This window comes from Jatropha curcas, chromosome 11 (genome assembly GCF_041381405.1).
Source record: "Jatropha curcas cultivar XTBG-Jc1 chromosome 11, XTBG_Jcur_1.0, whole genome shotgun sequence".
NCBI lineage: Eukaryota > Viridiplantae > Streptophyta > Magnoliopsida > Malpighiales > Euphorbiaceae > Jatropha > Jatropha curcas.
In genome coordinates this window covers 19551661-19569838 of record NC_143161.1, presented here as the reverse complement: position 1 = coordinate 19569838, position 18178 = coordinate 19551661, and the positions used below count along the sequence as shown (strand labels likewise).

Genomic DNA, 18178 nt, shown 5'->3' with positions numbered 1-18178 from the left:
CTCTATTATTGGTTTTCTTGCTTCTTTAAGCTTTGGGTGCCATAGAGGGGAATTTATTCTAGATCTTTGATCTCTTCCAAAACTTGTCATTGAGTTCATGAAATTTATTTTCATTGGGTTCCGCGTCATATAACATATGAGTTTAGTTTGCTACAAGGCAAACCAAATATGGATCTATGTAATTCTACCCAAACAATGCTGCAAGAAAACAAAGAAAATCCCAATTTTTTTTTATAAGGTACTGTAGCACGGGTCACTGTAGCACGGGCGTGCTAAGTAGAGGCACGGGCATGCTTGACTTGTACCTTCACTTAACCCACAAATGTGACCCAATTTAGGTAGGGTAAGGCCTTAGCAATGTATAAGTGGATGTTTTGTGTCTCCCAATTCAATTTAGGTAAGTAATGATTATGTTGTCCAACAATGACTTTTGTGTCTCCCAATTCAAATTTGGTAGGTAATAATTAGGTTGTCCAACAAAGACTTTTTTTTCTTTTTTTTTCTTTTTTTTTTTTTTTTTTTTTTGATCAACAAGATTCAAGAAGACAAACAAATCTCCAGATTTGGTATTTAATAACTTATAAATTCTTAATAATGTAATCAATTGATTTGTTTTTTTTTTTTTTTTTTTTTTGAATGAAGAACAAGCAACAACAAGAAGATTCAAAAGAAGGTAATTCTAGATCTCAGTAGATCCAACGAGAAAAATATCTAGATGCAACAAGATCCAAAAGAGAAAATTTCCAAATCTAACAAGATCTAAAGAGAAAGTATCTAGATCCAACAAGATCTAAAGAGAAAATGTCTAGATCCAACAAGATCTAAAGAGAAAAAATGTAGATCCAAGAAGATCTCAAGAAAAAAAAAAACTCCAGATCTACAATGAAATCAAGAAATAAGACAAACAACAATGGAATCCAACAACAAGAAAACTCAAATTCCTAACTAAGATAACAGAACTTACCCCAAAACTTTGATTTGGCTCTGATACCAAATGACGCGGATCCAGGATCGGGAATCAAAGGAATGAGATGTAAGTTCACCTCTATGGCACCCCATGTTTATAATGAAACGGAAACACTAATAATCGAGATTAAATGCTCTATGGCACCCCACGTGTAACGCCCCATTTTTCTTGTGTTTTCATAGTAGTTTACCGGTCTGTGAATAGTACCACCGGTCCGGAAGTTGGTATTATTTTGGTCCGAAAAATTACTATTTATGTTTTATATTTTATTTAACATTTTTGGAGCATGTATGCATGGTTTTTATGGGTAGAAAGTAAGTAAGGAATATTTTTGGAGAATTTAGATAATTAGTGAATAGTGAATTATGGTGCTATATTAAGTAAGGAAATTTGAGCAATTATTTTTATGGAGGAAATTTAAGGAATTATTTTTATGGAATAAATTAGAGAGTTTTGTGGAGATAAATAATATTTTGAAGGAATTTAATTGGAGAATATTTGGAGAGAAGACCAAAATACCCTCCAATTTGGAGAAAAGACCAAAATACCCCCTTAGTTGCTTTAATAAAGCAACTATCAATTATTGAGCACCAACTTTTGCCTTCTTCTTCTCCATACACGTTTCTTTCTTCTCCTTCTTCTTCTTCTTCTTCTTCTTCTTCATTTTCTTCAATTCCTACTTAGTAAACACCCATCCAACTTGATTTAAGGCATAAATCTTAGAGAGTGAAGCTAGAGAAGTAATCTTTGGTGACTAATTTCAAGGAATTTGGTGATTTTCCTACTTGGGTCAAGTAAGTGATTTTATGATAAGTGAATTATTTTTGGATTTAGAGTTGGCTTTTAGCATCTACATGCTTAATCATGCTCCAATTACTTCTTTTATGTGTTTTCTTTGTTTGATTTTGAGTTTCTTCCATGTAGAGGGTGGAGAACCTTCTAATAAGGATAAAGGCAAGACCAAAGCTTGAGAAGCTTTGATTAAAGCTTGTTAAAGCTTGTTTTGAAGGTTAGTGTTCATAAACACACTTACCTTATTCAAAATTTTGATTTTGTGCCTTTATGCTATTATGTGTATATTTTGAGATTTTGTATGAAATGATTGATTTGTTGAATTTTGGTTGCCATTACATGCTCTTGGATGATGTTTGATGAGTATTTATGTTGTGGTAGACATTTCTACCTTGTATCTTTGTGGTTCATGTTCCTTTCATGGCTAAAGTAAACTGAATTTGGGAAAAACGTGATTTTGAGTGAGCTTTAGGACCATTTTTCAATCCTTTCTAATTTCCATTTGTGTCTGAGTTCTTCATAAAAGTTGTAGTTCTATCTCTTAGCTTTCCAACCCATCCTCTTGTGTCCAATTTGGAGATATATAACTCAACTTATTGCTGAAATACCCAAACTGACTCTGTTTGTGTCGGGCCACATGCATCACTGACTTTAGTGCCCATTTTGACCACTATAATGACAAGATTAGGTTTTGAGTTTCATAAAAGTTGTTGCCCTGTGTCTTGAGAATTCTCTCGTTCTGGATTGGTTTAATTTGAGTGTGGGGTTTAGTAGGAATTCAATAAACAATGGACTTGGTTCTGCTGAATCAGGTCTGGTCTGTCAGTCTGTGTTCCTAGCTTTGTTTTGTTATCTTCCATATTGATCTGGGCTGTGATCCCTTCATAACATTTGTAGGATTTTGTCTTAGCTTTCTAACGACTCTAATTTCATTTAATTTGGAGACCCATAGCTCCGGTTATGTTTTAAAAACACAGCAAAGGTCCATGTTATTTTTATGCTGAAAATTTTCTATGTTAAGTCATTTTGTTTAAGTATGAGAATTTTTATGAATTACTTAAGTTTAAATTAAGTTTTTATTATGAGAAGACTAAAGAACATGAATTTTATGAGAAATGTTTTTGGGCTCTAATATACTTGGTGTGGATTTGATGCATGATTTGATTTTATTATGTATGATGAGCATGCTCGGCATTTGATGCCATTATGATAAGAAGCTATGATCATATGCTAGGCACGTGGGTGTCTTATGTTAGGGCGGACGCGCTCTATATGTTATGAAAAGGTTGGCGACCTAAGGCCATTATGAATAAGCTATGAAAACTTATCTGCTTCTTTTTCTCCTAAGTGTATGTGAGCCCTTATACAATATTTTTAAGGAAGTGAAATAAATGAGATCACATTATGTTAATAACTCTTAGTTTACCACAATATATTTATGATATCAAATGAATTTTTAAAGCATGATGTGTTGGTGTACATATGTAATACATGTTCAAATTTAGTGATTTTATGTATATAAATGATTTTTTTAAGTATGTTGTCATCACAACATTGGTTTGTTGTGTTTTATGAGCACCACTGAGTTTTATACTCAGCGCGTTGATTTTATCACGCGCAGGTTGGAGATTGTGCTTGCTGCTTAAAGACCTGAAGAGTAGCATCAGAGCTGAAGAGATATTTTGGTAGTTACTTAGTGTTTTTCTGTAACTAAAAATTATGGCATGTATAAGTATTACATTTTTGGAGACTGTATTATTTCATTTATAACTTAAGCATGTTATTGTAAATTATTTTGGTGTATATATATTGGGAGATAAACTTGGACTTATTTAATGGTTAGAACATTAGAAGTTGATATATTTAAATGAATGTATTGAAGTGATGAATATTATAATGTTATTGAGGAACTATGGAGTTATGAAATGATAGAAGTGCTCTTGTGTTGTTATTGGAGTTTGATGGGGTTTGGAGTTTGAATTTGGGAGTGCTTTGTATTCATATGTTTGGCAACTTCTATTTTTAGGGGAAACTCTTGCAGTTTTTCTGTAGGATTCTCCCACATCATTTTCAAAACAAAATATTATTACTTGCTAAACTTATGAATACTAAGTCACTTCTAATTCATAATATGATTGTATGGTTTATATGTAGGTTAGGACGGTGCCTCCGGCACCGAATGTGGCATCCACCGTCAGGTCTTTCGGGATCGGGCGGTGGGTGTTACATTTAGTGGTATCAGAGCATAGGTTTAGGCGGTTCTAGGACTATATGCATATATAGGACTTTATCTATTTTGAAGTGAGAGTATGAGTAATTTAAGTTAAATACATGCCATATTGATTTGGTTGGAACTTCTCTCTGATGCGAACCTTTTGGTCTTTGTAGGAGTTGAGTGATGTCTCAACATCTGTCTGATGAGGAGGTGGATAGTTATGTCCCTCCTAGTGGTGGTATTCCTGGTGGTGATGCCGCTAGTGGTGCTGTGGGTTCTGATGCGGAGCACGCCTCGAGGGTGGGGCAAGCTGCTGCAGGTCCTGCTGGGCCTAACCAGGATACATTTGTTCAACAGTTAGTTGCTGCTTTGAGGCAGGCAGCAGGAGCTGTTCCCTAGGCTCCAGTTGCTCCAGCCCCTGTTCCAGTTCGTCCCCCTATTGAGAGACTGAGGAAATATGGAGCTGTTGAGTTTATGGGTAGAAAGGATGATGTGGCTTCTGCAGCAGAATATTGGCTCCAGTCTGTGGAGAGGATATTGGAGCAGATGCAGTGCTCACCTGTAGACAGTTTGATTTGTGCCACTTCCTTATTGAGAGAGGAAGCTTACCAGTGGTGGGATACTGTATCACGGACAGTTAGTGCTGAGCAGAGGACTTGGGACTTCTTTCTTTCTGAGTTCAGACAGAAATATATTGGGGAGCTTTACATTGACCAACGTAAAGCAGAGTTTTTAGCATTGAAACAGGGCAGAATGTCTGTGGCTGAATATGAGAGAGAGTTCATCCGGTTGAGCAGGTATGCTACTGAGATGATTCCTACTGAATCGGATAGATGCAAGCGCTTCAGGAAAGGCTTGCATGATGAATATCGCATGCATTTGGTTGCTCATCCTCATACATCATTGTCTTCCCTAGTGAAGGCAGCTTTAGAGCTTGAGGAAGTGAGGAATGAGCAGCAGGCTAGGAGGCAAAGGAGTCAGCAGGTCAACAAAAGAGGGTTCAGGGTATGGTATCTGGACAGACTTCTGGGACTCAGTCTAGTAGTAAGAGGCACAGAGGTCCATCACAGACCTGGTCTAGACCTATTCAGAGACATGGCCAGGGTACTTATGGCAGAGCAGCTCCACAGACCACATCTGTTGCTAGTGGTGGAGGCGCTACATGGATTGATATTCCGACATGTCCTCAGTGTGGAAAGAAGCATCCCGGGGTTTGTAGGAGATTTTCTGGGGCATGCTTTCGATGTGGGTCTACAGAGCATTTGCTTCGAGACTGCCCTATGACTTTGGCTAGTGCAGCTCCTCAGGTAGGGAGGTCGGCTCCTTATGTTTCGAGAGGCAGAGGCAGAGGCCGTGGTGATACAGTAGGCACTGGGAGTCAGAGGCCAGTTTCTGAGACAGTGGAAAAACTTGAGTCCAGAGCACCTGCCAGAGCGTATGCTATCCGGACTAGGGAGGAGCAGGATGCCCCAGACGTTATCATTGGTACATTCTCTCTCTTTGATATTTCTGTATGTGCTTTGATTGATCCTGGCTCTACTCATTCATATTTATGCATACATGTGGGTAGATTGGGTAATATGCATGCTGATATGTTAGAGCATAGTATTGAGGTTACTAATCCCTTAGGTCATAGTGTCGTAGTTAATTGGGTGTATACAGATTGTCCATTGGTAATCTATGGCCATGTGTTTCTGGGAGATCTAATAGAGTTGCCTTTCCGGGAGTTTGATGTGATCTTGGGTATGGATTGGTTATCTAGACATGGAGTTATGATTGATTGTAGACTTAAGAGGATTACACTCCAGACTTCATCTGGTGAGGAGATTGTAGTTGTGGGTGAGAGGTCGGATTACCTCTCTAATGTTATTTCTGCTTCTACTGCTAGAAGATTGATCCAGCATGGTTGTGAGGCCTACTTAGCCTGTGTACTTGCTCCAGAGTCAGAATCTCCTAGTGTCCATGATATACCCACAGTATGTGATTTTCCGAATGTGTTTCCAGAGGAGTTGCTTGGTTTACCTCCTGAGAGAGAGGTTGAATTTGGTATTGAGGTTATGCCTGGTACTGCACCGATATCCATTGCTCCATATCGGATGGCGCCTGCTGAGTTGAAAGAGTTGAAGATACAAATTCAGGAATTGCTTGATAAGGGGTTTATTCGTCCTAGTGTATCTCCGTGGGGTGCTCCAGTATTGTTTGTAAAGAAGAAGGATGGATCACTTAGATTGTGTATTGATTACAGACAACTTAACAAAGTTACTGTGAAGAATCGGTATCCATTGCCTCGGATAGATGATTTGTTTGATCAGTTGAGAGGAGCTAGTGTATTCTCGAAGATAGATTTGAGATCAGGTTATCATCAGCTAAGGGTGAAGGCATCAGATGTACCTAAGACTGCTTTCAGGACACGCTACGGTCACTATGAGTTCTTGGTAATGCCATTTGGTTTGACTAATGCTCCTGCAGTGTTCATGGATTTGATGAACCGGATCTTTCATCCTTACTTAGATCAGTTTGTGGTTGTGTTCATTGATGACATCTTGGTATATTCTCAGACTAGAGAGGATCATGATCACCATTTGAGAATTGTACTTCAGATATTGAGAGAGAGACAGTTGTATGCTAAGCTAAGTAAGTGTGAATTCTGGTTGTCTGAGATTGCTTTCTTAGGTCACATTATTTCTGTTGAGGGTATTAGAGTTGATCCGAAGAAGATAGAGGCAGTGCTTGAATGGAAGCCACCTAAGAATGTTACAGAGATTCGGAGTTTCTTAGGATTGGCTGGTTATTATAGACGATTTGTCAAGGGATTTTCTCTCATTGCGGCTCCTTTGACTAGACTTCTTCAAAAAGATGTCAGATTCGAGTGGAATGATAAATGTCAGAATAGTTTTGAGAAGCTTAAGACGATGCTTACTGAGGCTCCAGTGTTGACATAGCCAGTTTCGGGTAAACCGTATGATGTGTATACTGATGCTTCACATAATGGATTGGGTTGTGTGCTTATGCAGGAGGGTAAGGTAGTTGCTTATGCTTCTAGACAGCTTAAACCACACGAGAAGAACTACCCTACTCATGATTTGGAGTTAGCAGCTATAGTCTTCGCTTTGAAGATTTGGAGGCATTACTTGTATGGTGAGAAATGTCATCTGTATACGGATCATAAGAGTCTCAAGTATCTACTTACTCAAAAGGAGCTTAATCTGAGACAGCGCAGATGGTTAGAGCTACTTAAGGACTATGACTTCACCATTGATTACCATCCGGGTAAAGCTAATGTGGTAGCAGATGCACTTAGTAGGAAGTCCTTGGTTACTTTACGTGCTATGAATACTCGATTATCTATAGCTAGTAATGGTGCACTCGTGGCAGAGCTTATGATTAAACCTAGCCTACTTCAGCAGATTCGAGATGCACAGAGGGATGATGAGACAATTGCCTTGTGGAAAGATCGAGTCAGAGATGGAAGGAAAAAGAGATTTATGATTAAAGATGACGACTGCTTGTACTTTGGGGATCGGATTTGTGTGCCTAAAATTTCAGAGTTGAGAAAGAGTATCTTAAAGGAAGCTCATAGTAGTCCCTATGCTATGCATCCTGGCAGTAATAAGACGTATCAGGATTTGAAATCACAATATTGGTGGCCGGCGATGAAGAGGGATATCACAGATTATGTGTCGAGGTGTTTGACGTGCCAGCAAGTGAAAGCAGAGCATCAGTTTCCTTCTGGTTTGTTACACCCTACTTCTATTCCAGAGTGGAAATGGGATAAGGTTACTATGGATTTTGTGACTGGATTGCCTTTAACTCCTAAAAAGAAAGATGCTATATGGGTAATAGTTGACAGATTAACTAAGTCAGCACACTTTCTTCCTGTTAGGACCGACTTCACCATGGAGCAATATGCAGAGCTGTATATAGATGAGATAGTGAGATTACATGGGGTTCCTTCTTCCATCATTTCAGATAGAGATCCGAGATTTACTTCTAGATTTTGGAAGAAGCTACATGAGGCCTTAGGTACGAAGCTGAATTTCAGCACAGCTTTTCATCCTCAGACAGATGGTCAGTCAGAGCGGGTTATTCAGATTTTGGAGGATATGTTAAGAGCTTGTGCTATTGAGTTTGAAGGTAGTTGGGAGAAGTACATTCGACTTGTAGAATTTGCCTATAATAACAGTTATCAGTCGAGTATTCAGATGGCCCCTTTTGAAGCACTATATGGTAGGAGATGTAGGACTCCACTGTGTTGGTCAGAATTGAGTGAGGGCAAGATGGTAGGTCTGGACTTGATTCGGGATACAGAGGAAAAGGTCAGAATTATCAGAGATAGATTGAAAGCAGCTTCAGATCGTCAAAAATCTTATGCGGATTTGAAGAGGAAAGATATAGAGTATGCAGTGGGAGATAAGGTTTTCCTTAAGGTATCTCCGTGGAAAAAGATATTGAGATTTGGAAGAAAGGGTAAGCTTAGTCCTAGGTTCATTGGTCCATATGAGATCATTGAGCGTGTGGGTCCATTAGCCTATAGACTAGCTTTACCACCAGACCTGGATAGGATACATAATGTTTTCCACGTATCTATGTTGAGGAGGTATCGGTCCGACCCATCACATGTAATATCAGTGGAATCTGTGACTATAGAACCAGATTTAACTTATGAAGAAGAACCAGTGAGGATACTTGCTAGGGAAATCAAGGAACTAAGGAATAAGAGAATTCCGTTGGTAAAGGTTCTTTGGAGAAACCATAAGACCGAGGAAGCTACATGGGAAAGTGAAGATATTATGAGACAACAGCATCCTCAGTTATTTAATTCAGGTGAATTTCGAGGACGAAATTCTTTAAGGGGGGGAGAGCTGTAACGCCCCATTTTTCTTGTGTTTTCATAGTAGTTTACCGGTCTGTGAATAGTACCACCGGTCCAGAAGTTGGTATTATTTTGGTCCGAAAAATTACTATTTATGTTTTATATTTTATTTAACATTTTTGGAGCATGTATGCATGGTTTTTATGGGTAGAAAGTAAGTAAGGAATATTTTTGGAGAATTTAGATAATTAGTGAATAGTGAATTATGGTGCTATATTAAGTAAGGAAATTTGAGCAATTATTTTTATGGAGGAAATTTAAGGAATTATTTTTATGGAATAAATTAGAGAGTTTTGTGGAGATAAATAATATTTTGAAGGAATTTAATTGGAGAATATTTGGAGAGAAGACCAAAATACCCTCCAATTTGGAGAAAAGACCAAAATACCCCCTTAGTTGCTTTAATAAAGCAACTATCAATTATTGAGCACCAACTTTTGCCTTCTTCTTCTCCATACACGTTTCTTTCTTCTCCTTCTTCTTCTTCTTCTTCTTCTTCTTCATTTTCTTCAATTCCTACTTAGTAAACACCCATCCAACTTGATTTAAGGCATAAATCTTAGAGAGTGAAGCTAGAGAAGTAATCTTTGGTGACTAATTTCAAGGAATTTGGTGATTTTCCTACTTGGGTCAAGTAAGTGATTTTATGATAAGTGAATTATTTTTGGATTTAGAGTTGGCTTTTAGCATCTACATGCTTAATCATGCTCCAATTACTTCTTTTATGTGTTTTCTTTGTTTGATTTTGAGTTTCTTCCATGTAGAGGGTGGAGAACCTTCTAATAAGGATAAAGGCAAGACCAAAGCTTGAGAAGCTTTGATTAAAGCTTGTTAAAGCTTGTTTTGAAGGTTAGTGTTCATAAACACACTTACCTTATTCAAAATTTTGATTTTGTGCCTTTATGCTATTATGTGTATATTTTGAGATTTTGTATGAAATGATTGATTTGTTGAATTTTGGTTGCCATTACATGCTCTTGGATGATGTTTGATGAGTATTTATGTTGTGGTAGACATTTCTACCTTGTATCTTTGTGGTTCATGTTCCTTTCATGGCTAAAGTAAACTGAATTTGGGAAAAACGTGATTTTGAGTGAGCTTTAGGACCATTTTTCAATCCTTTCTAATTTCCATTTGTGTCTGAGTTCTTCATAAAAGTTGTAGGTCTATCTCTTAGCTTTCCAACCCATCCTCTTGTGTCCAATTTGGAGATATATAACTCAACTTATTGCTGAAATACCCAAACTGACTCTGTTTGTGTCGGGCCACATGCATCACTGACTTTAGTGCCCATTTTGACCACTATAATGACAAGATTAGGTTTTGAGTTCTTCATAAAAGTTGTTGCCCTGTGTCTTGAGAATTCTCTCGTTCTGGATTGGTTTAATTTGAGTGTGGGTTTTAGTAGGAATTCAATAAACAATGGACTTGGTTCTGCTGAATCAGGTCTGGTCTGTCAGTCTGTGTTCCTAGCTTTGTTTTGTTATCTTCCATATTGATCTGGGCTGTGATCCCTTCATAACATTTGTAGAATTTTGTCTTAGCTTTCTAACGACTCTAATTTCATTTAATTTGGAGACCCATAGCTCCGGTTATGTTTTAAAAACACAGCAAAGGTCCATGTTATTTTTATGCTGAAAATTTTCTATGTTAAGTCATTTTGTTTAAGTATGAGAATTTTTATGAATTACTTAAGTTTAAATTAAGTTTTTATTATGAGAAGACTAAAGAACATGAATTTTATGAGAAATGTTTTTGGGCTCTAATATACTTGGTGTGGATTTGATGCATGATTTGATTTTATTATGTATGATGAGCATGCTCGGCATTTGATGCCATTATGATAAGAAGCTATGATCATATGCTAGGCACGTGGGTGTCTTATGTTAGGGCGGACGCGCTCTATATGTTATGAAAAGGTTGGCGACCTAAGGCCATTATGAATAAGCTATGAAAACTTATCTGCTTCTTTTTCTCCTAAGTGTATGTGAGCCCTTATACAATATTTTTAAGGAAGTGAAATAAATGAGATCACATTATGTTAATAACTCTTAGTTTACCACAATATATTTATGATATCAAATGAATTTTTAAAGCATGATGTGTTGGTGTACATATGTAATACATGTTCAAATTTAGTGATTTTATGTATATAAATGATTTTTTTAAGTATGTTGTCATCACAACATTGGTTTGTTGTGTTTTATGAGCACCACTGAGTTTTATACTCAGCGCGTTGATTTTATCACGCGCAGGTTGGAGATTGTGCTTACTGCTTAAAGACCTGAAGAGTAGCATCAGAGCTGAAGAGATATTTTGGTAGTTACTTAGTGTTTTTCTGTAACTAAAAATTATGGCATGTATAAGTATTACATTTTTGGAGACTGTATTATTTCATTTATAACTTAAGCATGTTATTGTAAATTATTTTGGTGTATATATATTGGGAGATAAACTTGGACTTATTTAATGGTTAGAACATTAGAAGTTGATATATTTAAATGAATGTATTGAAGTGATGAATATTATAATGTTATTGAGGAACTATGGAGTTATGAAATGATAGAAGTGCTCTTGTGTTGTTATTGGAGTTTGATGGGGTTTGGAGTTTGAATTTGGGAGTGCTTTGTATTCATATGTTTGGCAACTTCTATTTTTAGGGGAAACTCTTGCAGTTTTTCTGTAGGATTCTCCCACATCATTTTCAAAACAAAATATTATTACTTGCTAAACTTATGAATACTAAGTCACTTCTAATTCATAATATGATTGTATGGTTTATATGTAGGTTAGGACGGTGCCTCCGGCACCGAATGTGGCATCCACCGTCAGGTCTTTCGGGATCGGGCGGTGGGTGTTACACCACGTTTATAATGAAACAGTAACACCAATAATCGAGCAAAGAACAAGATAAACGCCACAAACGAGTTGATAAGTTTACCTTAATTCTTGATGCAATTAGAGGAAGCAATCTCTCACTATCACTCTATGCAAAGGAGAACAAGCAAAGCTTGAACAAATGAAGTTTTTCAATATCTCAAAGTTTTTTCTTATATGGAAGACATGTTATTTATACTTAAACAAGAAACTAGGCTCAATAAAGCATAAAACACATAAAACACGCCTAAGTCAGTGTTTGGCACGGTCAGGGGCGTACTGATTGGCACGGGCGTGCTTCTTCAAAACTCCAAGTCAGTAGCTTGCACGGTCTGGGGCGTGCTAATTGGCACGGCCGTGCGCACTGTAGCACAGACACTGCAGCACGGGTACTGTAGCACAGGCACTGTAGCACAGACACTGTAACACGAGTACTATAGCACGGGGTGCTTTTCTCCACTTAAAGAGTCAGAGGCTTGCACGGTCCAGGGTGTGCACAGCAGCACGAGCGTGCGCAGTAGCACGGGCACTATAGCAGGGCGTGCTTTTCTCCACTTAAAGAGTCAGAGGCTTGCACGGTCCAGGGCGTGCGCAGTAGCACGGCCGTGCGACTATAGCACTCCAACTTCACATGCCACCAACAATATAAGAAGCCTAGGAATTTCTTCAAGTTCCTCACAACACTTTTTAAATACCCCATCATGATGCTCTTGTATGATTTGGACTTGAATATATAAGGACATGGCTGCCCCATATCTCTTTGCATGACTTCTTATAATTGCCCCTTTAGGAAGCACCAAAGGATCTCCCATGTTATTCCCCATATTCCCTTGAGCTCCATGGTTGATTGATGGCGGATCCGTATCAAAATCGATCACTAATCCCTTGCAAACCGAAAACTAAATTTGGTGCTGAACTGCAGCGCGTAATTTTACGACTGACTTTGAAATGGTCGCAAATTCGTCGCAAATTAGTCGCAATGGGATCACAAAATAGAAACCAAACTGGCGAGAATTATTAGCGCTAGAATTAGCGACAGATCTAATTTCGGTCGCAAGTCCATTGCAAATTTTGTCGCCGTTTGGTCGCAAATCCGTCGGTGGATATTCAATCTCCCAATCATCGTAATTAGTCGCAATATCATCGCAATATTGCAAAATCGATTGCAAAAGCACTTTTTTTTGTAGTGTAAAATGAATTTATGGAATCATAAGTACCTCTCGCACGAGTAAAAACAATACTGATTTGGTTTCCTACTTTTACACCAACAACTCCTACACCAATAGCTCATGCTTTACCAAAACAATAAAGATTTTTATAGTCTTCTGTTGTGTGACCTAGGTGAAGTCTTCTAGAGACTGTGTCTATTTGGGCAGATGACTATTAAGAGGAAAAATGTATATAATCCTACTAACCCTTCTTTTTGGCTTAAGCGTCAATTATATATTTTTTCTATTAAAAAATAAAATTAAAAGAAAATGATGTGTATATAAAATATATATAATAAGTTTTTGCAATTTTAATTTCACATTTAATTAACCTCTCAATTAACGCTAATTAATACATGCACAATAAGGATCCATGTGAATAAAATTAATAAGGCTACCTTATTATAATGATGCATCTATACAACCTATAAAAAATTATTATAATAGATTATGAATATTCAACTAAAAATTCATAATTGAACTCCTTATCAATTTCGTATCTCCTAACATTAAAATATTCAAACTACCAGTGTTAAGATTAGAGATATTTGTTAATTAAATTAAATTATTGACTATTTTATTTAATTGTCAAGTTAATTTTTTAAGAATTCTATTTAACTTATTTTATATGTCGGATTCAAAATCCACTTATAAGATTTACATAATGAGAACTTATAAGTTTCTTAAGGGCTTTCATCAATCCCTAAACTAAGACATTAGTAGTCGTGATTACGAAGCTATTAAATTATTGTTGGTTAGCCGTGTGATTGGTGGTCCCGCAAAGGTTGTCCCAGTAATCCATAGTCTCTAATTACGATTATTAATTGCAAAATGAGTATATTACTAAATCTTCTTTCTAATAATAAGTCTTTAAACATTAATGACCCTAGTTCTAACCTTAGTGAATTAAATACCCAAGAAATGAATATCGCTCATAGAATCAGCTACATAACTGGTCTATCCCGAAACATGATGTTAATATTATCTATAAAATTGGTTCATTTGATTTTCTTTCTGATTATCCAATTAAATAAACTGAACAATCTGTTCCATTAAGCCACATGCATGAAAATATTCAATTGTTTTCTTCCCAAGCTATTATGAAGCACAAAGAAAAATATAAATTTTTGCATATAGGTATGGTTCAAGTTGTAATTAAACCCTTATTTCGAGTTGGTTTATATATTCCTATTTTTGCATGTTTGCGAGATGCAAGACATTTGAATTTTTCAAATTCTCTTTTAACTATGATTGAATCCAATTTAGCTAATGGTCCTATCTATTTTAATTGTTATCCAAATTTTTCTTTGTCTCCTTATAATCCAAACATTTTAGATGCTTTAACTTTAACAATTAAATCTAAAAATATGAACTTTTCAGATAATACTAGATCTATAGTAGTTATATATAGAATTTATTATAAAGTAATGACAACTACCCTAGATCTCAGATCGAGACACACTTTAACTAGGAATGAAACAATTATTTTTGAAGCCAATACCTAACATACAAAAGTACACACACCTAAAAGGTTAAAATGGCATGAATTAACCCAAGGAAATTCATGAGATCTCTACGAAATTAATCATCCAGTATCTGTTGAAAATATTTCTACTTCCTCTAGTATTATAGAAGATACCAATGGAAGTATTCATGTTCAATTTCTTCCCTTAGAAAATCCTACTAGACAAGTATTTAGTTGTAAAAATACTAGATTATCTATATCTACCCGAACTCCCAATATTCAATTACAAAGTGTAGATTTTAACAGATCTATACCTAGACCTATATATCACGAAGTAGAACAACCAATTAACTCTTTACCTTCCTCTCCTGCGAGATCTTTATGTCCTACAAGATCCGCTATGGAACATATATCCCAATTAAATGTTATTAGTGAAAGTGAATTTTCAATTAATAAAGAATTCCTTAGGAAAGAAATGACTAGTGATTATAATTTAGACAAGTGTCATTGGTTTTTTGAAAATTATTTAAAAGAATAAAGAGATCAAATTAGAGAATTTTATTATGGTTATATGACTCAATATAAAGTTAATATTCCTTTCTGTCAATGGTTTTCTATTTATTCTATTGAGAATAGCATAGAATACCCTTTTCAAGAAGTCTTAGTTAATCAAAAGGTAACTAAGGAATGGATAACTACATCTAATGATGTTGTTACATCTGTTCATCCTCCTCTAGAAGAAATTAAATTTCGCCATCAACTTCAGATAGTTATAGGATCTCCTTTTAAGATGATAAATACAGTAGATGATGATAAGAAAAATCCTACATTAAAGGACATAAAAAATGTTCAATTCCAAAACAATTACACAAATCAAATACTCAACACAATAGTGTCACAATTAGACAGATTGGAAATCCAAACTCCAGTATCTTATACTTCTCCTATCCAAAGGCCCTTACCAATTATTAAACCAGAAGTTCCAATATTCAAACCCCATGAAATACCTGCCGAACAAATAGTTAAATTAGACAAAACAGAAGACATGTTAGAAAAGATACAAAATAGGTTAAATTATTTGAATATTTCTTCTTCTACTACTATTAAGGTATTAAGTAAAGATAAACAATTGGAAGAAGAAGAAGAAGAATCTGACATAGATATTAGTCAATTAAAGGAATAGTTTAGTGAAAATTTTATTGTTCAAAAGATTCATAATGCACCATTACCCAAAACTATAAATTTTTATCCTAGGCCAACACCTCCAGATATACAATATGAAGATAGATCTGCCATGACTCAGGCTAGATATGATGGAGAATCAATTAATGAATGGAATATAGATGGATTATCAGAATATCAAATAATAAATATTTTACAAAAAATGATTATGACTTCATCAGCCCATAAGTCTAAAGGTAATACTGATCCAGCTGTAGCTCATATATTAATCTCAGGATTTACTTGTCAATTAAAAGGATGGTGGGATAACTATCTTTCTTTAGAAGAAAGACAGAAAATATTAAATGTTACTAAAACTATAGTTAAACAAGAAGGTCAACAACAAATACATACAACTGTACAAGATGCAGTTAATACACTAATTTTTACAATTACTAAAACCTTTATAGGTGAACCAGGAGAATATCAAGCTAGGGCCTTTGAATTATTAACTAATTTGACTTGTCCAAAGTTACAAGATTTTAGATGGTATAAGGATGTATTCCTTACAAAGGTATTTACTAGACAAGATTGTAGTCATACCTTTTGGAAAGAAAGATTTATTGTTGGACTACCTAAGTTATTTTGCTAAAAAGGTACACTCTAGAATACGAGGGATATACGGTGGATTTATACCTTACGATACCCTCACTTATGGAGAAATTATTAATCATGTTAATAATGAAGGTTTAGCCTTATGTACAGATTTTAAGTTAAAGGCAAAAATCAAGAGTGAGTTCCATCAAAGTAGAAAAGAATTGGGAAGTTTTTTGCAGCCAGTGTAGATATGAAAAGTTACATCCTCCTTCAGTGAGAAATAAGAGGAAAGACAAAAAAAATCCCTATAGGAAACCTTTTCGAACAAGAATTTTGCGAGACAAAACTCTTAAAGATAATAAACCCTCTCCAATAGCTAAGAAGAAGACAGTTAAAAGAACAGGTAAAAGATAAATAGTGTGTTACAAGTGTGGAAAGGTAGGACACTATAAGTCGCAGTGCAAGATGAGAGAAAAAAATAAATAATTTAGATATATCAGATAATTTAAAACAGCAAATGATGAGTTTGCTTCTCACCGATACAGACACAGATTTAGAACTAAGTGGTAACCATGAAGATTTATATAAAATAGAATCTAGTTATTTAGAAGATAGTTCAAATGATATAAATAACTGTGAATGTGATGGTCCCTGTATATGTAAGATAAATAGTATAAACGTAGTTACTAGAGAAACAGATTTTCTTTTAGACTGTATAGATAAGATTGAAGATAAGGACGTTAAAAGACAATATTTGTTAAAACTAAAAGATGTGATATCACACAAAGACGAAAAACAATATGAGCCCTATGAGTTAAAAGAAATATTTAATAGGTTCAATACTAATAAAGAGAAACTTTCCCCTTCTTTAGCCGATCTACAAGGATAAATTAAAATAGTGAAAAGAGAGATAGAAGAATTAAAGCAAGAACATAATAAAATTAAACAAGACATTATTCAATTACAAGTTAATAAAATTACAGATGCTCAAGCAGAACCCTCAGAAAATAAGAAAATAAATAATTTAGCTGAAACATGATCTTATGATGAGTTTATTAATGTAATATCGAGAGTAAGCTTTCAGAAATGGATAGTTTTAGTTAAAATAGTAGTTAATAATGATTTTCATTTAACTACGACTGCATTAGTTGACTCTGGTGCAGATCAAAATTATTTACAAGAATGATTAATTCCAATTATATATTATGAAAAACTAAAGAATGGCTATACACAGCTGATGGTAGTAAGTTAAGAGTAGAATATAAATTAACAAAAGCATATGTGCTGACGGTTTTTGTTTTAAAATACCTTTTATTCTAGTTAAAAACCTTACTACAGGAGTAATACTAAGAACACCCTTTTTAGCTACAATCTATCCTTTTAAAGTAGATAATGAAGGATTAAAAACAAATATCTTAAATAATCAAATATGTTTAAAATTTATGCAACCAATTAGACAAAAGGATTTAAGTGCTATACAAGATATCTCTATATATAAAGACATAAATCTAATTGAACAAAAACAAAAGCATATAAGCTATTTGAAACAAGAGATTAATAACATTAGAATTGAAAATCAATTACAACAAACTCACATACAACAAAAAATTAAAGACTTTGAAAAACTTTTAAATAAAGAAGTCTGTTCAAATATTCCAACTGGCTTTTGGTCTAGAAAACAACATATAGTTCATTTACCTTGTATAAAAGGTTTTAATGAGAAAAATATTCCAACTAGATCCAGAGCTATACATATGAATAAACAAGTACAAGAATATTGTTATAAAGAGATAAACGATTTATTAAATAAAGGATTAATTAGAAAATCTAAGTCCCCTTGGAGCTGTTCAGCTTTTTATGTCCAGAATGCGACAGAAATAGAAAGAGAAGCACCTAGGTTAGTTATTAATTACAAACCTTTAAATAAAGTATTACAATGGATTAGTTACCCTATACCATATAAAAGAGATTTGTTAAAAAGATTACATAGTGCAAATATATTTTCTAAATTTGATATGAAATC

General features: G+C 35.1%; 2 long non-coding RNA genes across 2 annotated transcripts; both read left to right on the top strand.

Moving 5' to 3' along the window:
- The first annotated feature begins 1574 nt into the window (after positions 1 to 1574).
- Positions 1575 to 3502, top strand: LOC149492692 (uncharacterized). Its single transcript, XR_016318716.1, has 3 exons — positions 1575 to 1761; positions 1892 to 1976; positions 3381 to 3502. It is a non-coding gene; the product is annotated as an uncharacterized LOC149492692 (long non-coding RNA).
- Positions 3503 to 9294: 5792 nt separating this feature from the next.
- Positions 9295 to 11117, top strand: LOC149492691 (uncharacterized). Its single transcript, XR_016318689.1, has 3 exons — positions 9295 to 9481; positions 9612 to 9696; positions 11103 to 11117. It is a non-coding gene; the product is annotated as an uncharacterized LOC149492691 (long non-coding RNA).
- Positions 11118 to 18178: the final 7061 nt, after the last annotated feature.